At 41.4% G+C, this 12734-nt stretch overlaps 1 pseudogene; it reads right to left on the bottom strand.

Moving 5' to 3' along the window:
* Positions 1–5524: 5524 nt before the first annotated feature.
* Positions 5525–12734, bottom strand: part of LOC116385117 (disco-interacting protein 2 homolog C-like) — a 33968-nt pseudogene continuing 26758 nt past the window's right edge.

The raw sequence follows: 12734 nt of genomic DNA on the forward strand, positions 1-12734 counted from the left end.
GCAGAGTTGGACTACAAGACGCAGAGTTGGACTACAAGACGCAGAGTTGAACTACAAGACGCAGAGTTGGACTACAAGAAGAAGAGTTTGAGTAGAATAGTTTGACTTTGTGTGTGTGCGTGTGTGCGTCCTGGTACAGCTGAAGAAGACTCCTCAAACGAAGGTGTAAACAAAGGGCAGCGTGAACACAAAGAGAAACACTCAAACTAAATACAGGGAGTGTGTCAACTTGACTTCATTGATATACTGTGTGTGTGTGTGTGTGTGTGTGTGTGTGTGTGTGTGTGGGAGGTCCGTTTACATTGAGATTCACTGCCACTTTTTTTTTTTTTCAGACCTGTCAGTGTGTTTATACATCGCTCACACACACACACACACACACACACACACACACACACACACACCCCTCAAGGTTTTGTTATTTCTCGTCTGTCCATTGAGTCGTCGCTTGCAGACGATCACCTGATCACATCGACCAATCAAACATCACCTCAACACCGTCACACCCGTGGAGGCTTTTTAAAGAATGTTTAATGTCTTTCTTTAATGATTATTATTATTATTGAGAACAGCCCAAAGAAAACAAACACTTCAGGTAAATAAACAAACAGGTAAACAACATAAATGAGCCATGAATTAGTAATCAGTCCGTCTCTCAATACTGTCTGACTTCCTGTCTGAGGCTCTGAGCTCAAACACATTGGTTCCTATGAGACGTAAATCTTTACAAACAAACGCGTGGTTTTATTTTCCATCAAACAAACAAACATCTCAGATCTGAGAGTATTGCATGAATTTTCTTTCTTCTCAAAACAGAAACTATAAACACAGAGGATGAACCGTTTGAATTCATTTAATCCAACAAACAACGCCATCTCATGTCTCCTAATGAGCTTTAATACACACAAATACGCACAGATCCATTACGGACGAAACCTTTGTTCCAGTTCGTAATCCTGAACCTCGTCTGACCTCAAACCGCAGATTACAGCGACAAAAATCAAAAGTACTATCTACTAGTACTACTAGTACTACTAGTACTATATATGGGACAACATCGAGACAACAGTGCCCCAAGTGCAGCTACATAACAGTTGATATTAATAGATTTGATTATTATTAATCTGTTTTATTATTCTGCACTTTTTCTATTTGTTAAAAATGATGAAACGTTAGTTCCAGTAATGCTTTAGGGACATAAACAGGAAGTACAATGTCGTGAGTTTCCTGGCAGCTTGAGCTCCGTTACGTTAACGTTATATTTGTTCACATTTTGGATAATTAGCACCATTAAAAATATGCCGAATCGTCGAATCCTGTTTGCAGTGACGGATGGACAGACAACGATCACTGTGTTACTTTGACACTGAAGGAAACTTTAAAACGAGATCATTCTCAGGCAGGTTCTGCAGCTATAAAGAGCGTCTTTTCTGTGATTCCCAAGTAGATTTATGGATGTTCATTAATGACGGACACCAGAGATGTTGATATCCTCGGACTGTGAGCCTCATGTCAGTGAGCTCATGTTTGACCGCGTTATGACTCTGAGAAGGAGAAACAGACGCAGCAGTCTGATATTAGCTCACCGGTTAGAAGCAACATATAAATGCGTCTTATGTACTTGTATATGATCACTATTCCGTATGGGGGAGCATATCCCAGCATGCATTGGGAGAGAGAGCACACTGGTCAGGTCAACAGGTGTTAATTATGCAAATTATGCATCAATGTTGGAGACTCCATGGAGAGAAAACGGGACTAAACTTTAGATTATTGTTTCAGGAGCGTCTCTGTGACTTCATCTCAGATTCTCACCGAAATATTAAAGGATTGTAACTTCTCGAGCACATTAATGTCACAGGTTTCTCCTTCACATCTGTTCACCTGCGTGTCATTAAATAAAAAAGCTCAGTGCAACATGAACAGGAACTTTTAAACGTCACACACAAAGAACATGAAGGATTCTTATGAGCTGAACTTTTAACTTGAGCCGCAGCTACAAACTGCAACTTCAGCGAATCTCAGCGTCAACAAGAGAAGGAACTAAAGCTCCAAACTAACCACCGATCAGTCTGCTCGCTGGTTTCCTCTTTAAACGCCTTTAAACGCAACACAAGAGTTCACTGCTGTCTCTCTGCACGATCTTCATGCTGAACTTCAGCAGTTTGTCTGCAGAGTCGTCTGCTGCAGCTTTAAAGTACTTACAAAAAACGAGGATTAAATCAGCGAATCACAGTTCAGCTTTAATCCAAACAAAAGGTGATGAACTCGCTGCTCTTTAATGTGTTTTAATATGAAAATGAGCTCAGCGGTTTACGTATTGAATGTCCTGCAGTGAGATCATGAAAGGAAGCAGAATCTACTGAAACAAAGCCGACACGTTTCTCTTGTGACGTCCAGCAGACAGGAGCTGAAGCAGATATATTCTCAAAGGAGAAAAATGGATTTTAGTGTGATTTTGTGTAAAGTTTCTGAGGCTGCAGGACGACACAGAGGTTATACAACCTGAAGTCCTGAGTCCTCTTTGTGCTGCTGTCACATGTTCCCTGAAGGCAACACAACGTTTGACTTCTAACACGGCTGAATTTTGGGGGGAAATGTGCAAAAACATTAAAGAATTTTATTCCAACTTTAAAAGAAATAAAAAGGGAAAAGATGTTAAAACTAAAATGTGACCTTAAATCAAAACAAGGTTTCTGTTCTTCGTATGCAGAACTAGAATTTAAAATACCAGTTAGAAAACTACAAAATACAACCGACACTGTTCTGTTTGTAAACGTGCATCAAGATTTGAGTTCAAAAGACACAACATTTTATTTGTTGTTATTGTTTTTCTTCAGGAATAAAATCCGAAATGAGTCACTGATCTCTAAAACCTCTAATCTCTGCATGTTGAGCTCCTCTCACAGCTGATACCTTCTGTTCTATATAAACTACATAAGTATATATATATATAGATATAGATATATATATATAACAGGAAGTGAATCTAGAATGAAATGATTTGAGTGGAATGAGAGCTGCTGCTGTTTGAGCTCATTTACAGTCGCGTTTCATTTAATGACGCTGAAAGCAGCAAAGTGGAAGATTAGAAAATATAGTTATGAGAGAATGTGGGGACTGAAAGCTGTGGGTCTGAAAATACAGAAATATAACAGTCTCAGTTGGAATATTAGAGGACATAAATAAATAAAGGTCACTGTATAATCTCACTTTGTGTCTATTTTTGGAATGTTGTGGCCTAATTATGATATTAAGCCGATTAAAACTAAATATTTAGAGACGCAGATGTCATGAACTCACCCTGAACACCAATATAAACAATATCAGCTACGTTCTTATGAATATAACTCATATTTAAATAAGAATAACAGTGTTTTTATGAGATAATCACTTGAATAATAGTGATAATATTAATATTAAGAAGAAGAAGAAAGGGACTGACCGTGTGGATGAAGGTGAAGCCGAGCAGGAGCAGAGCGAGCCGGTGCGTAAAGGCCATTCTGGACTCATGTCCTCCGGTTCACCTGGACAGCAGCTCACCTGTTGGACATCCTCAGCAGGAAGCACGTGCGCCGCAGCGAGACGCCACCGAACGGAACTCTGTGAAGGTTTGTAGTTTTAAGGCGAAGAAATCACGTGTTCCTTTTTTGGCCCGTTGGTGTCAGCAGCTTTACGCACGGATCAGAACTTTACGTCTCCCAAAAAGAGTTCAGTGTTTGTAAAAAGAAAAAGCAGAACAAACATCCCATCATGAAAACTCCAACAGACCAACCGGACTAGAGGGAAGAACCGGGACTCTCCGGTGAGCGGAGCTACAGTGACGCGGAGCTCCGGTTCTCTCTCCGTTCACTCTCTAACGAGCGCGCGTCTCCGCCACACGTCGTCCCCTGGGACACCCCGGACTCATTGCGCGCTCCTGCGGACCTGCGGGAGCTTCCTGAGTGTGTTTTAACAGCAGCGACACCGCACGGCTGAAGTCACGACTCCGGACAATTAAACTGATGTTTGGGTCCCAAACTCTGGCCCTCGGGCCCCCAGAGGGTCCTGGAGTTTGGCTCCAGCGGTCCCGCCACCAAACGAAACCCCAACTTTATTTAATAAACATGTAAGAATCAACAAAATCACTTCACTCATTCAGAACTGACAGATTAAAACATGTAAATGTGGGTTATGTTTTAATAATACATTGATGGTATTTAGTTTAAACACAAAATGTTACAGTTAGCTTTCATGAAGTGAAAACACAAAATGAAAGAGTTCCCAGACCGACCTGTCAATCAGCGTGTAGCCCCGCCCTAAAGCATCCCCTGCTTTATGGTCTGTTTGACTCTAAATGGACCATAATGTACTAAATGAACATCATGCTGTATTGAAGAAGACTTGAAACTAGAGATTGAGACCATAAACTCATGTTTACAATGTTTACTGAGGTAATAAATCAAGAGAGAAGTAGAGTCATTTTCTCATAGACATCTATACAACCAGAGGAGTCGCCCCCTGGTGGACACTAGAGAGAATGCAGCTTTAACACATGAAGCATTAATTTCACTTTTCTTGTCTCCTGGTTTGTGAAAGATGTCAGATCTTTGACCTCACGTTTCCTTTCCTCCTGACTTTGAGGTAATTTAGTGAAACAAATGTATTTAGAAACGTATATAAAGTACTTTAAATCGTCTGCATGATCAGTACTTTTACTTTGATGCTTTGAGTACATTTTCACTGGTAATACTTCTGTACTTTTGCTAAACTTATAATATCAAATATACAGGTCTTTTACTTCTAATGGAGTGTTTTTACATTGCTGTATCTGTACTTTAGATTAAATATATTTATATTTAATACTTTGGAATGTAGCACGACGAAGGTCAAAGTGAATATCTGTATAATTTGAGTATCTACTTGAAGCTGTAGAGGACATTTCTGTTGAGGTTTTTGGAGGTGATGATGTCAGGAGGTCACTGAATCCTCCTCTGAAACCAGCACTAAGATACATTTACTCCAGATGTTGTTAATTATTTTATGAAAATGTAAACTTATGTCTGACGTTACTTATAAACAGAAGCTGTAGCTTTCAACAACAGCTGTTCACTTTGGAGAAAATCTCTTTATTTTCTTTGTGCATCTTTTCTCAAACTCAACGAACATGAAAAGAATAAAAATAATAAAAGGCATAAGTGTCTTTTGGACCTGCAAACCCGATTTTCTCCACAGGAGGGCGCTCGAGCTCCAGGGGGAAGTTAGCGGTTGCTTTCTGCAAACCTATCCGCCTGTAGGAGCCTCCAAAATGGACTAAATTCACCACAAACCGCCTGGATCAATTCATCTTTAAATTTTTTTCTGTGTTTTCGTGCCTCTGGTGATCTAACTGACTACCGGAAGGATGGAGGGAGCCAGGCACCATCTCTGGCCCGCGCCAGAGCTTCCAAAAGCGGCCTGAACTCACCACAAACACCACCTGGATGAATTTACTTTTCGTTTTTTTTCTAAGTGTTTTTAGTGTTTTGTACCTTCAAGTGAAACTTTCAGTGTTTATTTAGTTTGTTTCTGTCTGTTTATCCGTTTGTTGCACTTCTCTAAATATTGTTTGTTTGTGTAAACTTTTAATGTTTACAGATATTAAAAATAGCAACGACGCTGCAAAATAAGCCAATAAAAACAGTCTGACTCTGAAACCTGAAACACGAGGGAGCGATGAGAAGACAGGAAGTCTGTTTGAGGAAAAGTGGAAAAAAAAGGAAATGTTTTTCATGAAATGATTATTTTTACGCTGTTTTCTCTCTAGACCTTATTAACTCATTAATCCATTAAACTCCCGATATTTAAACTTTTTATTCAGCTTATATATATTTTGTTTTGTCCATGTGTTTTTTTTAAAGTGCAGCATACTGTAAATAAAGTCCATTTTGGAACAATTCTGGAGCTTTTGAGTGAATCACATGGACTTCATCACCAAACTGTAGACATGAATTCATTTTTACTTTTTAATAAAACATCTAACTTTAACTTATCTTACATTATCTCCACTGTCAGCTCAAAGCCAAATAATATAATTTAATGTATAAAATGTTTAATATAATTACCATACTGTCGGACAGAAGAGGAAATATGATCTAAGATTACAATAAAAACTTGAAACAATCAAATGTATGTGAAGATATAATTAAAATGAATTCATAAAACATGGAAAAAAAACATAATTACCTATTTGTAGTCCTGAAACTTCATATTTTGTTAAAATAAACATCGCTTTTAGTTTATTTGATTCAAATGTGATAAAAAAGTCTATTCGTGTAGAAAAGTCTGAAGCGTCGTCACATAACAATAACAATGACAATAATAAATGAATAATAGAAACTATGAGTTTTAGCCAATCAAAGCACTTTATTGCACTGTATAGTGTGATGGTGAGCCAATAGCAGGCTCTTATAAAAGTGTCATTTAATCTTTTTATCATGTGTACAAAACAAGTCACACACACTTGTACCGTACAAAATCAACACTATTTACATACAATACACACACACACACACACACACACACACACCCACAAGCACACACACACACAGGGACTGAATCATGACGCTGCTACCATCAAACCCAAACTGCTCTCAGCCAATCAAACGCTCAGCTTTGTGATCTGCATAAAGTTTGTCTGTCAATAAAGTTTAAACAAAAGAAGAATAAAAACAGCTGGTTTGGGATGAACTGTTCCCATAACGTCCCTTTAGATTATAATAATATTCTCTTTTGTTATTCACACATTGCACTTTGCTTCACAATAGTTTATCAGGTTTACTGCAAATCATTTAAAATGATAATAAATTATAATTATTGTGCTGCACTTTCACTGTTAAAGGTTCAATATTTAACTCTTCAGCATTAAAACGTCTAAAAGTGACCGGACCGGTGTCATGTTGACTTGTGTTTATTTATTTCACATGATTTAGAGAAAATTACATATTAAAAAATGTGTGAATATTAAAGTATTAATCAAAGACATTTCACTTTGTCTCCCGAGCTTCAATATGTTTGTTTTTCTGAGACTTTAGTTGCTGAAAACTAAAATTATTTGTAGTTTTTTTTTCAGATTCAACGGCTGAAACTTTTAGTGTTTAAATTCTAAATTAAAACGTTTCTTATTTCTTCCTCTGCGGATAAAAAATCTGCTGCGTGAGTCACATTAAAACCACGAAAAACGTCCCTGTCCCACTTTAACACATGATGAACACACACACACACACACACACACACACCCCCACTCACACACACACACACACACACACACACACAGGGTGCAGGTGGAGAGAGCTGCATATAGGGGCTACTATACCTCATTGTGTTTTCGGTACCTCTCCATATAGATTATTATGTCTATGTACAATATTTATATTTTTTACAGTTATCTGGCTGCCCCTGTTCTAATTTGAATTTAAATAGCGTCTTTTTTTTGTAGTTTTTTGATTGGACCAGTAAAACATGATGACAGATACAGTCTCTAGTATTAATCTCTTTTCTACTTTGACCTCCTAAAAACCACCAGAGCTGTCGAGCACAGTGTTCCCCTATAAGGCTTTCTACAGTGACGAGCTCCAGGTAACTGGGCTGTAAAAATGAGCATCCCACCACTGAGCAATCAATCAACCAATCAATCAATCAATCAACCAATCAACCAACCAACCAATCAACCAATCAATCAATCAATCAACTGGCACAACACGACTTTAAAGAAAACGGACGACTTTAACACCACACCATATGCAGGTTCAAAAATACAGTACATCTTGATTCTGGGAAATAAAGGAACAACAACGGCGAAATGCACGGCATGCTCGCTCACACACACACACACACACACACACACACACACACACACACGCGCACACACACACACACACACACAGGCTACATGTTGTAGGCCACGTAGATGGGGTCCAGCTGGTCCTGCAGGAAGCCGTCCCGGAGGTGCATGCGCTGTTTCTCGCCGCGGGAGTTGATGGGGATGACGCCGATGTCCGTCACCACGACCACGCCCACGATCAGGTAGTGCTCCTCCAGCACCGCCTTGGTCACCATCGGAACCAGGTCCAGGGCCTCCTGCTCGGAGCCCTCCAGCTCCACCACCACCACCAGCAGGTTGGTCCAGGGGAAGACCGCACTGAGGAGGACGCAGTTCATCATCTGTCATTCTACTGTTTAAAAAGCTAAGTTCACTGGTTTTATTTCTAACCACTAGGGGGCAGCAGAACTCCTCAACAAGCTTAAAAACACACTCCACAAAATACGTTACTATCTGTGTCTTTAGGGGCTAAATGTCCCAAATGTGTCCCTCCAGACCAGTCGCCAGGAAAACATGTTGGTATTGTACTTTTCTGCAAACAATGAAGTCGTTGAATGTGACGTAGTGTATAAAGTGACCGTCCCGTGGTATTATAGAGAGTATAAACGGTGAGGGTCCACTCAGGGTGAGTCAAACAAACTAAGGACTCTCACCCAGGAGACCGCTGTCCGTGTGAAACCAACAATAAACATTGACTTTATGCTTTTTACGAAATAATTACGTAAGAAACTCCGCTAATTGCTGTTGTTATTTATTCAAGCTAGTTACGTTATTTTGTCAGTAGAACGGAAATTCCCATTTAAATCCCATTTTTATGTGTACCGTCGCCACAGCGGACTAACTTTCGTAAAAACTAAAACACAGCGTAGGAAAGCATGTCGCTATCACCAGATGAGTGTTTGTTCGGCTCGTTTTCTTGTAACCAGTGTAGCATGAAAGCGTGGCGTAACTAGCATGCTAGCTAGCTAACTAGCGGACAGCTGGTTAGTTAGCTATCTTGCTAATTGCCACCATGCTTAAATGCTACACTGGTTACAAAAAAAAACTAGTTAACTAGCATAACTAGCTAACTAGTAAACCATGTGTATATAACCATATTTGTACTAGTCGGTCGGTTAAATGTCCTTTCTACTCCGGTTGTTTCTCTGTTGTTACGTTATTATCTTAACATAAACCATGGTCTTTTGTTTCTAACCTTAACAAGTAGTCTATCTCTTCTCACCGCTAGCCGCGTGGTAGCGTGCGTGTCTTTAAGTGCGATAAAGAGCTGATACGACACACGTTTCTGAATTGTTCCTTCAGATGTTTTTGTGACGACTGGTCGGTGTGTTAGAGGTCCAACCTACCACTCCATGATGCTCTTGTGGGCTCTGATGACGGAGGTCTCGATGTCGATGGGGTGGTACCTCATCCCCCTCAGCTCCATGGCCTCCTCCAGAGCTCCCACCACGAACAGAGCGTCGTGTCTCTCTGACAACACAAAGAGACAAAAGAGGGTCGGCCACGTTGACGGCGAGTCGACGGGATCGGAAGCGGTCGCGGAGAGGGAGACTAACCTCCGGTGGCGTCGGTGAGCTCGGTGCGGCGGAGGAAGCCCAGGTAGCCCGTCCTGGCCCAGGCCGTCTGAGTGTCTCCAAAACTGAGTCTGGAGTTGAAGTGATCGGACTGAAGAACCTCCTCTCCGTAACCGCTGTAGTAACCGCTGCCGTTATGAGCGCTGTGCACCCAGATCTGTCAAGAGAGCACCGTTATGTTATATTATATATCAAACACTCAGCATGGTCATGACGCTGCACAAAGCTGAGTCTAAGTCCGTTCTCTGATGAAGAAGTGAGGCAGGTAGTTACAGAATAAATATGGATGAATAACTAGAATGTAGAACGGCAGCGCAGATAAATGAAGCTTTAAACGGACTTCAGGAGAAAGATGAAAGGACGGAACAGAGAGAACAAAACAGAGACGGAAGGACAGAAAAGTGAAACAATTAAGACAAAACAAGACAATGAAAATGAAAAAACAGAAAAGGGAAAGCGTAAAGAAAAGAATACAACACAAGAAACAACACAAGAACGGAGAGAAAGGTAAAGAAAAATAAAAACTAAACGAGAAAGAAAGAGACAAAGGAAAGAGCACTAAGGAGGAGATGAGGAAAGATAGAAAGGTAAAGAAATGAAGACGAACAAACAACAGAGAGAGGAGAGAAACAGAGGAAACAGAGCGTAAAGAACGAAATGAAGAGATGAAGTTGTGTCTGAGCGGACCTCTCCGAGGTGGGAGTCTCCCAGCGGTCCTTTGGTCTCTGGGTTAGCGATGATCACACGAACTCCAGGAAGGATCTGAAAACAACAAAACTACAATCAGCCTCCATCTTTCTACCGCTGAGTCACGTCAGCAACACATGAACACACAGCGGAGTCATGTTCAGTCATAAACAACAACAACAAAATACTTTGAATCAGAAGAGTATTGTTTATTTCATTCCAGATGTTTTCTATATTTAACTGTTTAGTTTAAATATTTAGCTGTTCAAGTATACATACAGTATACATATACATATACATATACATATGTATATATGTACATGTATATGAGTAGGCAGGTTGAGGACCAGCATGCACTGGGGCAGGTTATTTTTTTAGCAGAGAGGCATCGATATGATTTCTTTGTTCTTTTGTTTGCTGGTTTTTCTTTTGATGAATAAAACACGAGGAACAAAGAAAGTTTTCATGAACGATGAGCTCTATTCTATTATTATCACATACCCACAATGCATCAGTCAGGTTTGACTTTATATATATATATATCTGAATAGCCAGGAGGAGCAGCATTACTCAGATCTCCTGAAGTGAAACATGAGACGGGCGGTGGACGGACTCCTCCACACAGTGAGTCAGACTGACGTCTTCTCTTTGTGTCGGTGTGGAGGAAGAAACATCCGGCACTTTAAACCGACCCGTCAGTCACCGACTCTTTGACTACATCTGACCTGACTTCCTCCTCCACCATCTGATTCACCACGTGACGAGCGGTTACCATCATTATTTAAAGGAGTGAAGCATGCTGGGCGTCTGTTTTCTGGTCCACGTTCAGGACAAACATGAGCCGGATGAGATTCCTTCAGACGGAGACGAAGGTTTCGGGGCTCTGACTCACTGAGCGTGGGAGGACGGGAGCAGGAGCAGTCCGGTCTGTCGGCACATTTGATGCCATTTCAGTGCAACTGAACCGTTTCTCCACGGTGAGAAGAGATGAATCTCTGAAATCGCTGTTGTGTTATGATGGTGAATCTGATCCTGCCACGAGGTGAAGAAACCTAATAAACGGACGTTTATTTGTATCTGTTTGAGGCGTTTTGATGAAACTTTGCGTGTTTGTCGGTGAAAGCTCTTTGAACTCTGGCTGTCAAACAAAAACCCGGTTCGTTCTGGAGAATAAGGAGGAATAAGGACGATGATGATCTTCAGTCTCTCTTGGACCGTTGAAGGCTTTATGTGCACAGATTGTAAAAAGTGAAAATAAATGAATTAAATCCTGTAGAAACATGCTCCATGTGGATGTTACTGCACCTCTGAATCACTCACCTTGCCAGACTCCATTAACGGCAGACTGTGAGGAGAACCTCTCTCCACCAACCGAACCCTGAAACACACACACACACACACACACACACGTCAGGATGTTGTTGGGGGAAGAGGAGGAGGATGAAGAGGAGGACAGCAGGCCGTGGTACCTGTCGTGACGCAGCGCTCTCATGTCCACGTACACAGTCGTAGGGTCCGGTCCCGAAGTGCCCTGCAGCCAATCACAGCGCAGACACAGCGAGCATGTGATCAGAGACGTGTAACGGTCACTCACTGGTTGTAGATGCAGTGTCTTTTACGTTTAGTACTAATAAGATCTTTATCTTTGCTCCATAGTGAGCATTGTGGAGCAGATGAACCCCTGACATGCTGATGAAGCAGCTGCAGAAGATGAAGCGTGTTGACGTGTTACACGCGTGTGACGTTGTTACCTGCAGGCAGATGGCCAGGTTGACTCTGCAGCCGAAGGCCGTGCTGACGGATCTCGGGTGAAGGCCGAGGTCTTTGAAGAGCTTCGAGAAGGAGTGAGTGAGCGACATCCTGGGCCTCTCCTCCGCCACCACGACGCAGGCCCGGACCCGGGACAGATCCAGACCTCGAGCCTGGACCAGAGACGGGAGACCGCGTCACATTACAGAGGAGCGAGGGGAAGACTAACAGGGAGGGGAATGGTGCAGATGATGAGATGTTGTGAATCCTTTAGGAGGTAAACCTTTGAGGGTTAAACTTATGTCAGAGAACGGTGTGTCAGTGAAGAACATTTGTGCTTTCCTCTTCTGAGACTTAAAGACGGATAATAACTCAAATTAACTCCGCTGTGACCAATCAGAGGCGTCGGTGACTGCACCTCAGGCTTCAGCAGACAGAGACACAGTCGCAGTTTATTACGGCCGACGTCTGAAGTCACTGAGTTTATAACTGTGTGTTCAGCTGCAGGCTGACCGGTGACCAGAGGTTTTAAACGTATTAGATCTTTCCAACGGTCTTTGAACGCATCACGTGTGACGGACGCCGTCAGAAAAAGCAAACAAAACAAAGACTTAAACTGTGATATTTAATCATAAACATTTTATTCTTCATGTCTCATTATTAATGTCTCCTCTAATAAAGAGTTCACTTTATTGACATGATTGTGTAAAAACATTAAAGTGTGAAACTATGACGTCATGATTGATTCATCTGAGACCAACAGTCATGTGACTACAAGGAGGAGACACTGACTGAACTACAGGAAGTGAACACAGAGAGGAGAGGAGAGAGGAGAGAGGAGAGGAGAGAGGAGAGGAGAGAGAAGAGAGAAGGGAGGAGAGAGA

Source organism: Anarrhichthys ocellatus, unplaced genomic scaffold (assembly GCF_004355925.1).
Source record: "Anarrhichthys ocellatus isolate YVR2014 unplaced genomic scaffold, GSC_Weel_1.0 scaffold10, whole genome shotgun sequence".
NCBI lineage: Eukaryota > Metazoa > Chordata > Actinopteri > Perciformes > Anarhichadidae > Anarrhichthys > Anarrhichthys ocellatus.